At 48.3% G+C, this 18,439-nt stretch overlaps 1 protein-coding gene across 6 annotated transcripts in view; it reads right to left on the reverse strand.

Annotated features, from left to right (window-relative positions):
* PCM1 (pericentriolar material 1) overlaps nucleotides 1-18,439 on the reverse strand; it is a 1,361,399-nt gene that overhangs the window by 235,127 nt on the left and 1,107,833 nt on the right. The window lies entirely within an intron of this gene.

Genomic DNA, 18,439 nt, shown 5'->3' on the forward strand with positions numbered 1-18,439 from the left:
GGCGTCGAATGAGCCTGAAAACTCGGACTAGGAGGATTTTGAGGCAGATGCTGCGGGGGCGGGTGCGGACTGACCTTGCCGGTGTCCCCCTGCACCGCCACGGCGGTTACCACGTCCGCGACCGCGTTGAGGTTGGTTCTGCGGCCTGTGGCTAGCAGGACGTGTGGGGGCGCCCCTTCCTTGGCCAGGAAAGGGACGAAAGGCCGAAGTTTGCCGGCCTTGGCAGAGGCCCAAAGACTTGGCCGTAGCCCTGGAGTCCTTGAAACGCTCCAGCGCACTGTCCGCCTTGTCGCCAAAGAGGCAACGACCATCAAAGGGCATGTCCATAAGGGTGGCTTGGACATCCCCCGAAAAGTGGGCGGACCTCAGCCAGGCGTGGCGGCGAACCGGCACCGTCGTCGCAATCGCCCTACTCAGCGAGTCCGTGGTATCAAGTCCACACCGAATTTAATAGCGTGCTGCATCCCGTCCCTCTGCTAGGGCAAGCTTTGCCTGGACCTCCACCGGGCACTGCGGCAGCATTTCCGCAACAGTATCCCACAGAGTGGCTGTAACGGCCCTAAAGGCAGGCGGTGTTGACAGACCGCAACCCCAAACTCAGTGAGGAGAACAGTTTCTTCCCAAACTGATCGTACCTTTTAGATTCCCGATCCAGAGGAGCAGTCGGGAAAGCGGTCTGGGAGGTAGAGGGCTGGATCACCAGGCTCTTGGGGGTGGGGTGAACGGACAGGAAGCTAGGGTCGCCCGGAGCCGGGCGGTGGCGTCGGGCCACGTTCCGATCTACAGGGAGCCCTGTAGAGGGCTTGGACCAGATGCCCACCAGAACGTCAGTGAGTGCTTCATTAAACGGCAGGAGAGGCTCTGAGGAGCTTGCCTGCGGTTTGAGCACCTCAGTGAGGAGGTTAGTCCTCACGGCCGCGACCGGGAGCTCAAGAGCCAAGGCCTTGGCTGCCCTAGTCAACACCACGCTGTAAGCAGCCCCCTCTTCCGTAGCCATGGTAGGAGGGGAGACAAATCCAGTGTTGGGCGAAGTGTCCAGACCAGCTCGTCTGCCAAGTCCTGGCTCAACTGGCACTGCAGTGCCAGAGGGTCCTCAGACCCCTCCCAGTAATCCTCGTCATCCATCTCCTGATAGTGAGGAATAAATGGAGCCGGGTCGTCGGTGAAGGGCTCACCGATCGGCATCGAAGACGGCGCCGGGCGGCACCGGTCCGACGCCGGATCCGGACCAGGGGAGACACCCTTGGTGATGGTGCCAGCAGAGGGGTCGTAAGGTCAACCAGCGTCGTCACGGATCCCGGCCTGAACCCTGAGGAGCCGTGTGGCGTCGGGACCGGAGTCGTCGCCGGGGCCGAAGCACCCGACGGCACCGGGGCCGGAACCGCCAGCCCTCTTGGGCTCCCAGACGGACCCGCGGGGCCCGAAGGCGCCTCTGCGGGTTCCGACAGAGGGAAGCGCGACCTCATGGCCGTGAGGAAGACGCTAATCTCCTCTGGCGTCGCGTGCAGCCCAGGGACCGGCGGGTGTGGAGCTGGGTGTGGAGCTGGACGCGGCGCTTGCAGCTCCGGCGGAGACGCATGGGCGGTGTCACCCGAACCCCATGCCGACATTTTGTGCCTCGACTTACCTGAGGTCTTGGAGCCCGACGAGTGGTGTCGACTCATCGAGCAGCGATGACTGTGGCCCCGCGACCGGTCCCTCGACCTCCTCCTGGACCAGGACCTCGAGCGGCGCTGGGCTGACTGCCGGAGCTGGAGACGCTTACGGGACCGCTCCCGCCTAGCCTTCGAGGTCAAGGCCCAGCAGTGGGGGCACGACTTGTCATCGTGGTCGGCCCCCAGACAGTAAAGGCACCGATGGTGGGGGTCGGTCACCGACATCAAACGGTGACAATCGCCGCAGGGTTTGAATCCAGGCATCCCTATCGGCACCATGAGTCGAGGTATCGACTTGAGAAGGATCCAAAAGAGATCAAAAAGTTTAGTAAAAAATTGACTAGGAGTACTGTTCTTCCCGGATCTGCGCTTGCTGGCGCGGAAAAAAGAAGAACTGACGTCAGCCAGCGAGGGCGGCGTCTAAGTACTCCGATGACGTCATCCCGGCGATCACGACGCCGAACGCGGAGCTGCAGACGACGTCTACCGACGCGCAGGGGTACTGCTACACAAAACTTTCCGGATCTAGTCTGACGCCTGGGGATATTCTAAGGTAAGGAATCTAACACTAACCTGTTTCTTTCAGATACACAAGAATACTTCAAATGCAATCGGGTAAGTGGCACAAAATACAATGGTCTCCAGGGGGGAGACCAAACCATATACTAAAAAAGAGAGAATGCAAAGGAGGATGGGACTTGGACCAGAAGACCCAGAGGAGCATGGGGACTATTAGACCCTGCATCTTTGGCGTGGTTTCCCCTGTCTTTTTGCCTCTACCTCCTGTATTTTGGATGCTGTGCTGGATTTTGTTTTTGCTGGTATAGATGCTTTGGGCACTTTGCCACTGCTGATCAGCGTCAAAGTGCAAGTGCTCCCTGTGTAAAGTGTTATTGTGATTGGTTATCCATGATTGGCATATTTGTGTCACCAAGAAGTCCCATTTAAAGTGCACTGAGAATATGCCAGGGCTGGTGATAACAATTGCTACTAGTGGGCCTACAGCACTGATTGTGCCACCCACATGAGTATCCCTAAAATTGTGTCTCAGGCCTGCCACCGCAGTGCCTGTGTGCAGTCTGTGAACTGCCATGTCCTCCTGGTCAGTGTCCCCCCTTCCCTTTCTGTACACAATGGTCACCCCTATGGAAGGCCCAAGGTCCCCCCCTTGGGCAGGGTGCAGTGTATGTGAAAGGTAGAGCATGTACTAGTGCAGGTAACATGCTCTGGTGGTGGATTACAGCCATTTTCGTTTTTCACTATTGTAAGGCTATCTTGCCCGTTAGGCTATCATGGGGAATGCTGGCTACAGTGGCTACCAGCATATCTTCCCATAGGAGCAAGATAGGACATACAAGTCTGGTACCCCTGAACTCAGAATTTAATAACCCATCTTTTAGGAAAGGTTGTTTTTAAATCCTGTGTTTGAGAATAGCACTTTAAAAATTTGCTGTTCTCTTGTCTGACTTTTCTGTGTGCCTTGGCCTGTTTGTGAATTGACTGTCTGGTTTGTGAGGGACTGGGTGGCCCATCCCTGGGCTGAATAGCTCCATCTGCATCTAGAGTGATGGGAGGGGGTAGCACCTGGGACTGAATAGGGCTGTGCCTGCCTTCCACAATGCTGGCTTCGCCGCCTGCTGGGCGGCTGACGACCCTGCCCCTCTTTCTGAAAGGAAAGGAGAGGCCAGGAAAACAAAGGGATCAAGGAACACCCAGAACTGGTTCAGACCGGGCTCAGAGCCCTCCTTCACAAAGGGAATAAATACTTTTAGGGGTACAAGTACAGGACCCCTGACTACAGAAAATTAGATCATCCTGGAATCAAGAAGAAACCTCTGCCAAGGAGAAAGCTGAAACTGAAGGAAGACTATCCTGCTGTTGCTCTGCTGGACTGACCTGCTGTTGCTTTGCTGCCAAGGAGAGGAGAAGGACTTTGCTTTGTGCTGTGTCCCCTTGCTTGAAGGAATCTCAGAGAGCCTGAAGAAGAGCTGGCTCCCTGTTAAGAAGTCCCAGGAACAAAAGGACTTCACCCCCAGCTTCCCTGAACTCTGCTGAGAGAGTTCTGTCCTTCCTGGAGAGCTTGGCCCATGTGTGGTGCCTCTGGAAGTTGTACCTGTGTTGGGGAGCTGGAAGCCAAGATTTAAAGAACTTTCTGCAAAGTTTATCGCATCGCTCGCTTGCGGAGCGCATCCCCGTCAGTGCAAGGAAATTCCCGCCGCTACGAAGACCGAAATCGTCGCAGCGCCTGTTGCCGCTGCCAGAGCGGTCGCATCCTTCGTTTGCGGGACGCACCAGACCGGTGCGGGAGGATTACCATCGCTGCGAGTATCGTCGCAGAGCCTGTCATCACTGGGTGAGATCGTCGCACCGCTTGCTTGCGGACCGCATCACGTCGCTGCGAGAGTCGTCGCAGAGCCATCACATCGAGGGGCCTCGAGAGTAGAAGATAGTCGCTGAGCCGTGCATCGTGCCGCACCAGAGATCGTCGCTGCCCCAAAGATCGTCGCATCGTCCCTTTTGCTAGCCGCTGCCACGAAAACCTGTGCACCGGAATCCACGCAAGATATCGCATCCATCAGGCCGGAGTCACCGCAACACGCCCACTACATCGAGCGGGTTTGTCGTATCGCCTCCCCAGGGTCTCAGGACTGACACATCGCTTGCTTTTCATCACTACAGCTTTTCACTTGGAACTTTTGTCACATCTAAAGGTACGGTTGGCTAAAACGTGACGCAACTGTGGATTATTTTAACGCAACCTTAAGAACTCTTTTGAAACCATATTCTTGTCGTTTTGGTCTTGTGTAGTTTAGATTAAAATACCTTTATTTTTCTAAACTGTTGTGGAGTCAGTTTGTGGTGCTTTCACTGTGTTACTGTGAGTGTTGGTACAAATACTTTACACATTGCCTTCGATAAGCCTTGACAGCTCGTGCCAAGCTACCCGGAGGGTGAGCAGAGGTTATCTAAGAGTGTTTCCTCCTTAACCTGACTAGAAGCAAGGGTCCCAATTTGGACAGTGGTACCCATCTCTGCCAACTAGAGACCCTCAGTTCTAACAGGGACACAAGGCTCTTTGGCCTTCATTAGCACTTGGTAGCACTGGGCAACTTGCCGCTACCTCCCTGCATATGCTGCTAGCGCCGGGAGAACCTCAGTTGGAGTTAGCCATGCGCTCTACAAGCTACAATAATAATAATAAAAATAAAAAGGAACCTTCCAAGGTAAGTACCCAGGAACGCAATGGAGGCTGTGTGCAGAGTGGAAACACAGGTGTGTGCAAATGGAAGTCAATGGAGAAGTTGCAGTTTCAGTTTGGGAGAAGGACCCTTCCCAGAGGAACCCCGAAGAACTCCCTTGGAGGACAGAAGAGTGGAGAGCACCCGACCCGTGGATGCCCCAGGAACCAGGTTACCCACGCCAGGGAAGCCAGGTGCACTGGGGTGAAGAGACGAAACCTCCTTAGAGGACAATGGAAGACTTAGAAGAAAGTGCTTCTGGAGAAGTTCAGGAAGGAGTCCGATGGAATCCCAGGGTGGATTCTGGAAGTGAAGAACATGAAAGCAGAGGTGACAGAGTCTAAGCCACTCGGAAAAGACCAGGAGGCCCGAAGACAATGCCCACCGATGTCGGGAGGTTCAGAGGAGTGGACTGTGACCTTGTCGCTGCAGCTGTGGGGACTAGACAATTCTGAAGAAGACCAGGAGCAGTGCACAAGCTTTCCCATGTCGGTGACTAGGTGGTCGATGTCAGGCTGGAGCACCAACAAGCCTTGGTAGCCACAATTGGTGTGGAAAACGAAGAAGGAGCCACATTGGGACCAGCAAGCTCCAAGGGACTCACCAACAGCAGGAGACTCAGAAGAGGCCGGAGCAAACAGGGGAGCACACTGTAGCAGTAGAAGACCCTCAGGAGAACCTACAGGCTGAAGGCACAGGAGTCTCAAGAAGACCTTGAGCAGCTAATCAAAGATGAAGGCTCACAATGCAGAGGATGCGGTGAGGAAGCTGGTTTTGGAAGGAAGAGATGCTGGCATTTCTTGTAGCCTGAAGATTTCTGGAATGAGGAGCCAACAAGCCTTGGCAACGGCAAGTCACCGGGGTGCACAGGGATTCGGTCTCAGCAGTTCAGACGAGGGATATTGGCCTTAAAATTGCAGAGGGGACAGGTCAGGCCTCAAGGGAGTTATAGAGCCACCTCTTGAGCCTCGGGAAGTTCTTAGTATTACAAGAGCAGCAGACTGGTAAGCTTCATTGCAGTGCCTGCAGAAGTAGGGAAGGGACTCCTTCACTCCAAAGGAGATTTCTTTGGCTGTCCTTGATGACCACAGGTCTGTTGAAAAACCTGGAAGAAGCACAGACGGTGAAGAAGACTTGAAGAACAGTGAGACCAGGAGCAGCAGGAGTCTTCCTTGGTGCAGTCTCGGTTCCAGTCGAAGTCCAACGAAGTCCAAGTGTCCAGACGGTCGAGGAGTGACAAAGTTCCAGGGTTGAGTCTTGTCTCACAATGAATCAGAGGACACACCCAAAGGGTAAGCCCCAAGTCCCCTAAGGAAAGGGTTGGAACAACTCAGGGGTGACTCTGGATACTTCCATGTCCTTTGTCCAGTTTCGAGCAGAAGCGAAGGGCTCCCTGAACTGGCTCAAACTTGAGTATGCAAGGAGGGCACCAAATGTGCCCTTCAAAGCAGTCTAGTGGCGCTGACATGCGCCCCAACCACAGCCCAATACACTAAGTTCTGACTGGGAGGTGGTCACACCTCCTTGTGACAGGGAACCTATTGTACTACCTTCCCCTGCTCAAGACTGGCTCAGCAGCAGGAAGGCAGAACAATGTTTGTGGTCGGCAGCAGCACTAGCTTGCTAGCAGACACTGAAAGGCTGTTACAGGAAGTACAAGGGCCTCATCTAAGTGGCCCCCAGTACATGGGATCATACCTCCAACACAGAAATCAGGGTTGGGGTATGATTACAACATGTTTGATATCAATCATGACCAGGTTTGGCATGACCATTAGATAAGACAGCTGGTAATGACGGATGTATACTATAAGTCTTAAAATAGCAGACTACACTTACAAACCCTGGAGAATCCACTCTGGGGTTTGTAGGGGTGTCCTGCTGATGCAAAGCACCCTCACACTTATAATCAAGCACCCTGCCCTCAGGCCTGAAGGGCATCCCATAGTTTAATGTGTAGTGACCTCAGATATAAGGAAACTTATATCTGTCGCGAAAAGTAAAAGCACCGACTCACACATGTTGCAATGGTAGGCCTGTAGTCAGAGTTAAAGTGGACTGCCATGGGTGGCACAACACAATACATGCTGCAGCCCATGTGTGAACCCTAGTGTACCTATGCACTGGGTACGTCAGTGCCATTTACAAGGGACTTATAAGGGTACACGAGTAGCCAATTATGGAGGTACAAAAGTACCTATTTTGGGGGAGAGAGCACATATTCTGGAGTCCTGATTAGCAGGATCCTACTTACAGTCAAAACAAACTGATACCAGGCAAAAAGTGAGAGTAACCATGAAAAAAGATCCTACTTTCCTACAAAGTGGACTCCCATGGGTGGCACAATATATGCTGCAACCCATTGAAGATCCCTGGTGTACCTATGCCCTGGGTACCTTAGTACCATATACTAAGGACTTGTAAGGGTACACCAGTAACCCACTGAGGAGGTACCAAAGACATTTAGGTAGAGCAAGTTCAGATGCTGGGGCCTGGTTAGTAGGATCCCAGCAAACTACAGTCAAAACATACAGACACCAGACAAAAAGTGGGGTTAATCAAAAAAGAAAAAATCTTTCCTACACAAAGCGTCTAAGCAATTACTGAAGCAGAAGGCAAAGGAACCGACAGTTGTAATGTTGTTGACTGAAGAAATACGAGACGGTGGAGAATCCGAATGAGACAGCATATATCTCCCTGTAGAAGTGGAGGAAGTGTATTGGGACCAATACCTAGATTTTTGTGTGATCTGGCCCTGATCAGGAAACATGACTTCTGTGGCAAAAGCGCCTGGAAGATGTGATTGTTGCGGACAATGGCGCGTTTTTAATTGGGATCTGAGCATTGGGAGAAGTGGCTACCCAGCAGAGGTATTGGCGCCACTGTGGCGCTGAAAGCAGATCTCAGAGGTATTGAAGTCAGAGGTGGAGGAGGAGATTGGAATATTTGGACAATGGAGATTAATAGATCTCTTGTTTCTACTTTTTTTTGTAGTGTCTTTTTTGCCTACCCTCATGGACACCACGAAATAGATATGCCTCAACAATGACTATCGTCGAAGCCCTAAAAGAGACTACGCTCCTCGACGTCGACCTTCTGTGACACCTCGATCTCAGCCTTTGTAGATGCCTATACGGCGATATGCTACCCGACGTCGACCTCCTGTTACACTTCAAGTTGACCTGCTTCTTGATATTGACAGGTCTGCATGCCTCGACGTCGACACATCGGCGTCATGGTCATCGACTTACCCTGTGTCGACTTTAAGCGACACCTTCCTTGACCTCGAACTAGACCTAGATGGCAAAGAAGTCGGTGCCTTCAGAGGTGAACTGTGGAGCCCTAATAGAGGACTAACCCTCTCTTCGCTCTTCAAAGGTAAAAGGCAGAGCCCTGGTAGAGCACTTACCCTCTACATGCTCTGAAGTCCTACCTTCAGAGAATGTTAGCTTCTCCCTCGGGGTAAGTCTTGAAAACGTCTTGCATGCTGAAATTCTTCAGTAACATGCTAACTGGAAGCAGCCCCGGCTCCTCAGATTTGGTGAGGTGGATTTGATATGCTGATCTGTTGGAACTCTGCACACAGCTCTTCCCTCCTGATTAGATATATCTACTTTTGTAGCAATCCTCAATTTTTTTATCTACTCATCGGGTGTTGGGCAATGCGAATTGGTGTTTTTTTTTGCTGCTGTCAAAGGTAGCAAGTATCTTCTTTGCTACCTCAAAACCTGCTACCACATTTGTCTGTCACTCTGTGGGACAATGGACTGTTTGTTTTTCTGAGCGAGTCAGCATCCTTGAACAACACGGAGACTCGCTTGACTCACTGACGTTCTGCATTTTTCACTTGCTCAGCGATTGACTGTGGTTGTCTTGAAGGACTATTTCAGTGGTTCCCAAACTGTGCGCCGTGGCTCCCCGGTGCGCCACAAGAACTTGCCAGGGGCGCCGCTTACTTCTGGGGGACATGTGAAAGGTAGCAGGCTTTCTAGAAGTGCGCCTCAGTTCTAAAACAGGTTAGTTGCATATTTGAAATGTGCACATGCGGCCCGAGTAAACATGTCTTGCGGGGGAGTTTCGGAAGCCGCACCTGTCAGCCTCTGGAATGTTTTGGACAAGCATATGACGTGAGGCAGGGCAGGCGAAAACAATCAGGACATGATGCTGAGCGTTATTGGTGCTCGTGCTTTGCAGTGTTTCTTAGGCATGTGCAAGCTGTGCACCTGCACAGGGCCACCAAACCCCAGGTGCCACCACGCCAATATATATCCTTAATATAATAATCACCTGAGGATGGATACATATTTGCGTGGCGGCCCCTGGCAGGGATTTGGCAGCCTCCGGCTCTGTTCCACTTCCAATCACCCTGACCCCCCCCCCCCTCTTCACTGGCCTCCGCGCTCCACCCCGCCTGGAGCCCCTCTTCCCGGGCCCCCTACCTACGCTCCCTGCCCAGGGCCACCATGAGCCTAGAGCCGCCGCTGCTCTGGCAATGGTGTCTACCAGGAAAATCTGGTAATCCATTATAAATGTGACATAGTTTGAGTAAAACTTTTAATATATTTACCAGCCAAGCTAATGTCTTTATTGCCCCTTCACTCCGACGATGTGTCCTTCGTATCGGAAGACATCCAGTTAGCAAAGGGGACTCTTGTGCAAAGAATAGTTAAATGCAAGGAAAGAGAGGCCTTGGAAGAGGGGCGCAGTTGCACATTCTAATGAAACCTTCCACTGAATACACATGATAATAATGTCCTATTCATGTGTAATGCAGATTTGCAGATCACTGAGGCCAGTGTGGTTCATTCAGGTTCATGGCATGCAGTCCCCCCCTTGAAACCGAGCACTGGACCTGCCAATTTCTGCTTAGAAAGAAACAAACAAATAAATATTAATTAACCCCCTGCTCCCTGAGAATAGCGCCCATTTTTTATGGTCTGGATCCAGTAATCAGCTCAACAATAAAATAAAATGATGGCGGTGCGTAGCAGATAAGGATGCACATCACGTGCACTGTATATTATTTTTTATTTGCGTGCAAAAACCATTATAATTCGAGATATCTGGGTAACATTTCCAAGCCCTTGCAGCTGCTTCTCTGTTGCACTTGGAAGCTAAGAGCGCTTCGAGAAGCCTTGAGCTGGCATGGCTGAGAAATTAGAGATATTTTCCTAAACAAAAACCATTGGAGTTTCATAATGCTCAGCTGTGAGTGTTTGTGAAGGTATTGGGGTGTTTGAGATGACTGGAGAACTATGTTGTGTGCGCTGTAACTTTTCCTGCCAATACAAACAAAAAAATGCGTCGTCAGTTGGCTTATCTTCAAAAATGGAGACAACATCCATCTTACACTCCCTCCCTACTCTTTCAAATATTCACCAGTTGAAAACTTTTGGAACGTGGTAGAACACATGTGCTCCTAATCACCTACTCATCTATACTAAAATACGGCTACATGTGCGACTCCCGAATCGGCACGAGTTCGTTTGGAGGGGAGTTCACAGCACTGATGGTTCCACTGTTTTCAAACTGGGAATGTTCATGACCAAGGCCTGCTCCAGTGTCAGCTACAGGACTCAACATATGAAGGTGCTTACTTCAATTATTAGTCACTTATCATCAACACAGCTCTAGAATACATTTAAAAGAGATCTCAAATTATATTTGCTGTTTGAAGCATGTACAGATCATAAGGGCTATAAAAATACCAGCTTTGGGTGGAGTTATTTAATTTTGGACCAGCTGGGACTTGAAATTGCCGGTGATGCTGGTAGAAAACTGGTCAGGTGGCAACCCTAACGGCTTGTTTATTTACTGTTGGGGTTTTTGTGTACATGCCACTTTAGCACAGTCTGTCTGTAATGCAGAACCCCCCTGTGTTTTTTGAACAACCATAGGGTGTCTTGGTAAGCAGGCGACAAACCACAGGACAAAAGAGGAGAAAAATGAAAGTACTCCAGAGGCTGGGCTTACATCCCCGCCACCCGTAAAATAAAATGACACAATGGGTAGCCGCGGACAGCGGCCAATAGATATAGGGAGCCACGGGTGAAAAAAGTTTGGGAACCACTGGACTATTTGGTTGATCCATGTGATTATTTTGTGTTTTTCTGACCAACTTTCTTTTTTCAGGTTGACTCGGGTGGTATTAATCCTTCGTCTTCTCAAGTTGTTTCCATACATGCCCTTTATTGCTGGCTGTGGGATTTACATTTGTCCTTTCTCCTGTCATCACTGTTACAACAGATGTCAGCGGTTCTGTCCTAACTCTTGAGACTGTACTCATCTTTGGGATCTCTAAGGGTTTGTAGGTCTGTAACACTACAGGCCGGCATGTTACAGACCACTGTTAGGGTTTTCTGTACTTGCTTAAACTCGCCTCTGAATGTTGTTTCTGCATTCTGCATGGGCCAGTCCATTTCTTTTCCTCCTCTTGATCCTTAAAAGAAAGAAGAGCAGTTCCACAGACTGGACCAAAACAATGTTCTTTCCTACTTAGTCAAGCTTACTAGACAGGATTGTGTGAATGATCAACTCTTCATAGGGCAGCTGGAGCTAAGCAGGGCAATATGGTGACCAAGCATACCATTCCACATTGGGTCACCTTTTGTACTGAAATCTGAGACACCTTGGCCAGATGCCCTGACTGTCCATCATTTTCACTTCACATGGGCAGGTGCAGCTTCCACTGCATCTACAAGAGTATTCGCAAAGGCTGCAGTTTGCCAGACAGTCACCTGGTCTGCTCTTCTTACATTTGTGAAACAAGGCAGCGATTGAAGTTGTGTGGTGCCACCTAATAGTCTTGAAGAGCTATTGCTGGGGAAAAAGGTTTTCAGGATCAATTCTGGGGCATGTGGGGTATGCATATGGTAAAGAATCTGTGGGAAGGTTATTGTATCCAACATAAATATTTACAGAAGGTAACTTTTTCATATGGGTGAAGGCTATTTTGGAGCTTCACAAAGTTAATGTGCTGACCTTATAGCACTTTTGGCATACTCAAACTGCTAAGACAGACCAAAACTGAAAAGGCTAGATCTATGCTGTGCTCTAGATTATTATATTTTGACAATGGATGAATACTACTTGCAAAAACTACAAATCATAATTTACAGAGGATCTTCCAATGGTGTAACAAGAACTAAACAAATAGTATCTTAATGTATAATTATTTGTATTAGGAAATGCAAAAATGCAGCTTTTAAAGGAACCCACCTGAAGGAATTCTTGCAGATTGTACTATTAGAGCTGCCACCACTTTTTTGAAGGTGTGTTACTTTGAGAACTTTATGTTAGTGGCTTGGTTACGTCCTTTAGCAGTACTTTGTTTGGGATACTCTGTTACAAGGGAAGATGCCCTATTTGGAATACATGTAATCCAAAATATCATCAATTTTGGGTTTCCTTTTATGTTGCAATAAAATGTATAGACTAAAAATGATATACAATGTTCCTCCATCCAAATTCATTGGGCACTGCTTAGGAATTCTTTACAAGATAAAATATCTGCAGAGCTAATTGTATCCATTTAAATTGAAATTACATATCTTTAATATAATTAATTTTCATTGATACACTGTTTCTAATTTTCCGTTATTTTAACTTTATTAGGTGGTGACACAGAGTAGAAGTAGCTATCAAAAGGAATACCAGCCCATCCCAAACTGAGAACTATTTAGGTAACTCACGCACATGAAACCAACAATACCATGAAGATTTTGGTGAATTAGTATGAGAATAAAGAAACTTCATAGTTAAATCATAATGGCTCATTGAGCTGACTAAAAAGGATGAGGAGAAACATGGCAGTGAATATTAAATAATAGTTATCCAACTGTCAAAAGCTTTCACAATATATTGCTAGAGAATAAAATACCTAGCCCTTCCAAGGATCTGGTCATAGTGGTTCCCTGAGTTCATCCCTCAATATTACCTTTAAACTTATATTTGATTAAAAACCAATCACTTTGTTTTACAGGGAGACCCATAGAATTTTATACTGCCCTGATGACAAGATTTTGCTGAATGTTAAACAGGGACCTCTTTCTGACAAGCACTTCCAGAGAAAGGTCTGGACGAAGGAGGATGTAGTCGCCCTCTTATTTAGCTCTTCTTGAATAGGGCTTGCGGCATGTATTTAGGTAATTTACCAAGCTCATGATTGAAATTACTGTTCCCGTAAGGGTCAAGTCTCTGAGCCTCCTACCAAAGGGTAAACCTTCTACTTTTCATATCAGATGAGATGACTATGAACCCAGCCAGCACATCCCATACTATTGTCTCCACCGTGTCTGAGAGTGTCCTACGCCATACAAAAAGGGGTTACAAGCATACTCAGGATGTGCACCTCAGTGGAATATATATATATATATATGTAGCCTAGAGTCAGGTTTACTAATATTTTCCATGGCACAGTTTATAAATGTATGCCACCCATCTAGAGACTCCTCTGACTTGCCAACTACCTGTGTGAATCTTGACATCCATTAGAAACACGTCCTTCTAAATCACTCACTTGTTCATGCCCTGTCTTGCCTTGAAAGCAGAAAACACACAGATGAAGGAATGTGGAACAAATCAAACATTCACCCTTAATGCATTTCCTACCTTATGCTCGTTTATGTGATGAATGCTCTCACTATGACCCACTCAGGTCATGTGCCATATGCCTTTGTAACGATCCTCAAGATCCCCAAGACCGGTTTCATTCCTGTTTTAGAAGCCTGGATCATTTCATGTAGCTTTAGCTCACTGTTCACAATGTTACTGTGTAGTGGCTAGCAGTTTAATAGCTGAACTATGAGCACTGTTGGGAAATGGCCCTCCCTGAAGGGTCACTCCGAACTTTATGCCGTTCTCCTCTTTTCCTGACCTCCTCTTTTCCTGACCTACTCTTTGTTGGCCTTAGGACTCTGAGCACTTTACCACTACTATACAGTGCTAAAGTGCATGTGTCTCCCCTAAACATAATGAGATTGGCATATTTGTTGTACTGTTAAGTTCCTTCTAAAGTGGCATACCATAAACCCAGGGCCTGCACTTCAAGTGCTACTAGTGGGCTGCAGTACTGATTATGCAATCCACAGAAGTAGCCTTTCAAACCTGTTCCAGGTCTGCCACTGTAGTTCTTGTGTGTGCAGTTTACTGCCACTTCGACTTGGCATTTAAAACTACTTGCCAAACTTTAAACTCCCCTTTTATTACATATCAGTCACCCATAAGGTAGACCGTAGGTAATACTAGGGGCAGAATGCTTTGTATGTAAATGATAGGGCATGTACCTTTAAGATTTGCATGTCCTGGTAGTGACAAACAGCTTATTTCGTTGTTCACTACTGTGAGGTCTTCCCCTATCACAGGGCAGCATTGGGAATTCCTTAACATACTTTTAAGGTGTAACTTCTGATCAGAGAGGATTAGCCCTTTCATGTTTGATATATTTGTAATGATAAATCCTCCTTACTGGTGAAGTTGGATTTAACCCTACTGTTTTAGAAATGCCACTTATAGAAAGTGGACATTTCTCTGTACTTATGCGTTTTGTGCCTGACAGCCAGTCTCAAATACATGTCAGGGTTGGCTGACAACTATGCTTTGTGCATTCCCGCTACACAGCCAGAAACACATGAAGGTAAGGCTCCTCTGCATTCTGAGCCCTCATCAGCATTCTTCCTGGGCAGGGTCGAATGGGAGGCAATGACATTTACATTTCAATAGGTAGTGTCCTGTCCACATACAAAGCACTCATTTATCCCCCATGGTTAGCTTAGCAGACAGGACTGGGATAAAGGTTATCCTTGTGCACTTCGGAGTTCCTTTGAAGGCACCCCCCACATCAAAGGCACTTTTAGGTAGAAGTACTAGGTCTCTGACCACCCTAAAATCAGACCCTTTTAGACCTGTAACCAGACGTTGCTGGCTCTACATCCGCACATTTCCATAAGGACTGCAGTGATGCCAGGAGGGACTCCCACTCTGCTAACTGCCTTGCTGTGCAGGCCTGATACCTCCGTGCTGTGCTGAGCATTCTCCAAGGGCTTGTTGATTTGCCCCTGTTCTTGAAATCACAGGCTCAAAGACTTTGCTTCCCCCTTACTGCTGTGGGGCTCTGCCATTGTGAGTAGCAGCTACATTTGTACTCAAGCAGACTGTGCCTGATTGCCTGCTTATGCTGTGGTATAATGAGCACTTGGCTGGGAGAGAGATCATGCACCTTTCCGCTCTGTTTGAAGCCTATGCGTTTTCCGTGTCAGCAGACGATCATGAGTCCGGCAGCCCCACTGGGACCCAAGCGGATGTACCTGATCGTCACCTTGTGCTGTGGTCTATTAAGCACTTGGTCAGGAGAGAGATCAGGCACCTTTTGCTCCACTTCCAGCCTGTGTGTGCCTGGCTTCAGCGGACCACGTCACAGAGCAGAGGGATGCCGCCATGCCCTTGCGGGCAACGCCGTGTCCTGCTTCTGCTGGTGACAATGCAGCGCCCTCAGTACATATGACTCTGTGCGTCCCAGGGACTGAGACTTCTGATTCGAGACCCCCAACACCAGCAGCTCAACCTGCTGGTTTCAAAGCACCCATAGCAGGAACTGTGTTTCATTAGACCCAGGAGGTCCCTCCAGCTTCTGCGCTTCCTCTAATAGGCATCATGGTCTCGAGGGACCGGTCGAAGGCTTGCAGCTCATTTACCCCTTTGGGAATTTCTTTGACAATGCTGCTACGGCCGGATTCTAAGAGAGCCCCTGCCTTAAAAGTGAGGCCGTCCAAAACGGTCGGGTGACCGGAGATAACCTATTGAATACGAGTGCAGTATCAACACTTAAGAACTATTGAGCACCAGGATTCCTTGCACTCTTTAAACGTGCATATCTTGAAAAGCATGTATTGTCTTTTTTAATACAGAAAACAAAACTCTTTTTATAAACCTGTGTGGAGTTCTATTCATTGTGTTACTTTGATGGTGTGTGTTGCACAAATACTTTACACATTGCCTCTTTTGATAAGCCTGCCGCTCTGCGCCAAGCTACCAGAGAGTGACCACAGGTTCTATCGTAGGGGATCTTCATTTGAATAGTTCCACCCATGTGCAGGAGTCCTGGATCACTTTACATAGAATTTCTTCTAGAGTGTAGTTGTTCGTCTTTCTTAAGTAATGCCTGGAGAAACACCTAAGAAAGAACATATTATGCAACCCAGGCTACAGTGGAGATATTCTTCAGATTGTACTTACAAAAAAGGGTATAAATACTGATATATAATTTTGATGCAAATATTGTATAAATAGCTTAAACCTCTTTCACAAACCCTTTTTGTAAAAGTTGAAGATGAAGGATAGCAGGACAGTGTAGCCCCATAGGCTGCTATTATATGAGTTTTACGTCTGTGCCTTCAAGGACATATAGACCACCAGTATACCGTCATGCCTAGCAGGTGGCTGTTGCCTCAGTTCTTTTTCCGGCTCCTGGCGACAGGATCTTGAAGCACTGAGCTCGGACTTTTTAATCCTTTTCTCTTCAAAATTCACTTGAAGTTTTTCATCTCTCCCTTTCAATTTCTGCCTTTTTCTGACATAAAATTGTGGTGTTTTGTGGAATAAAATGCCTCTTTATTTGACCACGGGTCCTGCCTGTGGGAGAAAGGACAAATCGGACATCGGACTCATTCTCTGCCCTGATTCTCTGCCTTCCAGTCAGTAGCGGCTGGTGTCTGATAAAATGGGGCAGAGCACAGGGGAGCAGTAACAAAAAAAGAACACTTACCTGACCCGTGGCACATTTCTCCTCGCTGTTCTTCTGCTCCTCTGGGCACAGACTCCCCTGCGGCCAATCCAGACGCTGCTCTCACTGTGAGAGTAGCGTCTGGATTGCGCGGAGCGAACTGGTTTTGCGCTCCATCGAGAGCTGGGAGGCTGTACCTGCTGGTCTCTTCACCCAACAAGGCAGCCTGGTTGGAGAGAAGTCAGTGCACATGACAGTTTGGATTTCCTAAGACTGCCGGCCAAACTGCCATGCTCACTGACAGCAGTGGCCAACATTCCTGCTGCTGCAGTGATGTGGCCCGCCCAAAAGGACGTGGACAGTCGAAAAAAAAGGATTATCATTTTATTCTTCATCTGCCTTGGCGGGCGGACCGGATGGGGAGGGGGTGCTGTGGCAATGACCGGTATCGAAGACCCAGGACCCCAGACTGGTTTCGTGGGGCCCTAAGGTGCGTCAGCAGAGTCAGACTGCCCAAAGATACGGTGGAGAGCTTCACAGAACGTACAAATTTGGGCAGGGGATGCCCCGGGTCCCAGAAATGGAGGGAAGGCGCAGACTCGTCCCTGAACCAGGCACCGGAGACGGAGCCTTAGAGCAGCGATGCTCCGGGTCCAACTAGTCGACCAACAGGGAGAAGGCGAAGAGTGCTGATGCTTCTTCTACTTCTTCTGCCTCGACTTACCCAAAGACTTCGAGGACTTAGAATGCGAAGAGGTGTTGGGGCTCCGCAAGTGGTCTCCAAACCTTCTCCTCTAATTAAACAGGGAGCGAAGGACTTAGTATTCATGGCTTGGCAGTCTGAGCACGACTTTGGGTCGTGCTCCAGACACTAAAGGCACACGAGGTGCTTGACCCCGTAAGGCTTGAAGCTGGTTTGACGATGGGACATCCCTCTCGCACCAGGAGTCGAAGACTCAAAAAAGAAGTCGACAAAACTTAGAAAAAGTTTAGTCAAAAAGTGACTAAGGGGTACCTCTCTCCGGATCTGTGCTAGGCTGGCGCAGAAAATGAAAGAACTGACATCAGCGCGCAGCTGGGATGCGTCTGAGTAGGGCAATGGTACTGCTAAGAAAAAATTCGCAGGATCCAGTCTGACGCCTGGGAGTAATTCTAAGGTAAGGAATCTTTTTTTTATACCATAATTTTATTGATTTTATAATAGAGGACAACGCCCAAATACAGTCATGTTAAGCACTGGGAGCCGTGCATTGTAAATGCCTGTAGTGTTAACCAATACATCATATTCGTAGAAGATATGTCTGTACAGTTTACCAGGTATAAAGATGTAGCCATATATTAAACAGTGCAAATAGTAGGCAATGTTGGATAAACACAAAGCACAGGATAACCGCATATAAGGAAAGTAGCAATCGTGGCGTAAACATGGGTAGACTATACATTGTCACAACATGTCTAATCCTCAATAAACAAAAATATAAAGATAAACCAACGCCCCCCCCCCTTCCTGGTCTCTGCTTCCAAATACTGTCTGAGATCCCGAACTCCTCTGGGGCTATCCCTTGTGCACAGATAGACCATGATACATTATAGCACCTAAGAAAAAAAAACATTGAGCCACAGCCTTCACGGCTACACACTGGACTGTTGTACAGGTGTACACCATTATTTTTAAGAAGGGAAAACAAATAAAGAAAAAAAAATTGTCAGTGTACAAAAGGGTGACAAGTTAGTCATTCAAGGGAATGCAGGATTAATGGGGTGAGTCAAAGCCATCTGTGATTTCGGAGGTGTAAAAGAATCTATAGTTTTGAAGACTTCCAACA

This window comes from Lissotriton helveticus, chromosome 2_2 (genome assembly GCF_964261635.1).
Source record: "Lissotriton helveticus chromosome 2_2, aLisHel1.1, whole genome shotgun sequence".
Classification (NCBI taxonomy): Eukaryota; Metazoa; Chordata; class Amphibia; order Caudata; family Salamandridae; genus Lissotriton; species Lissotriton helveticus.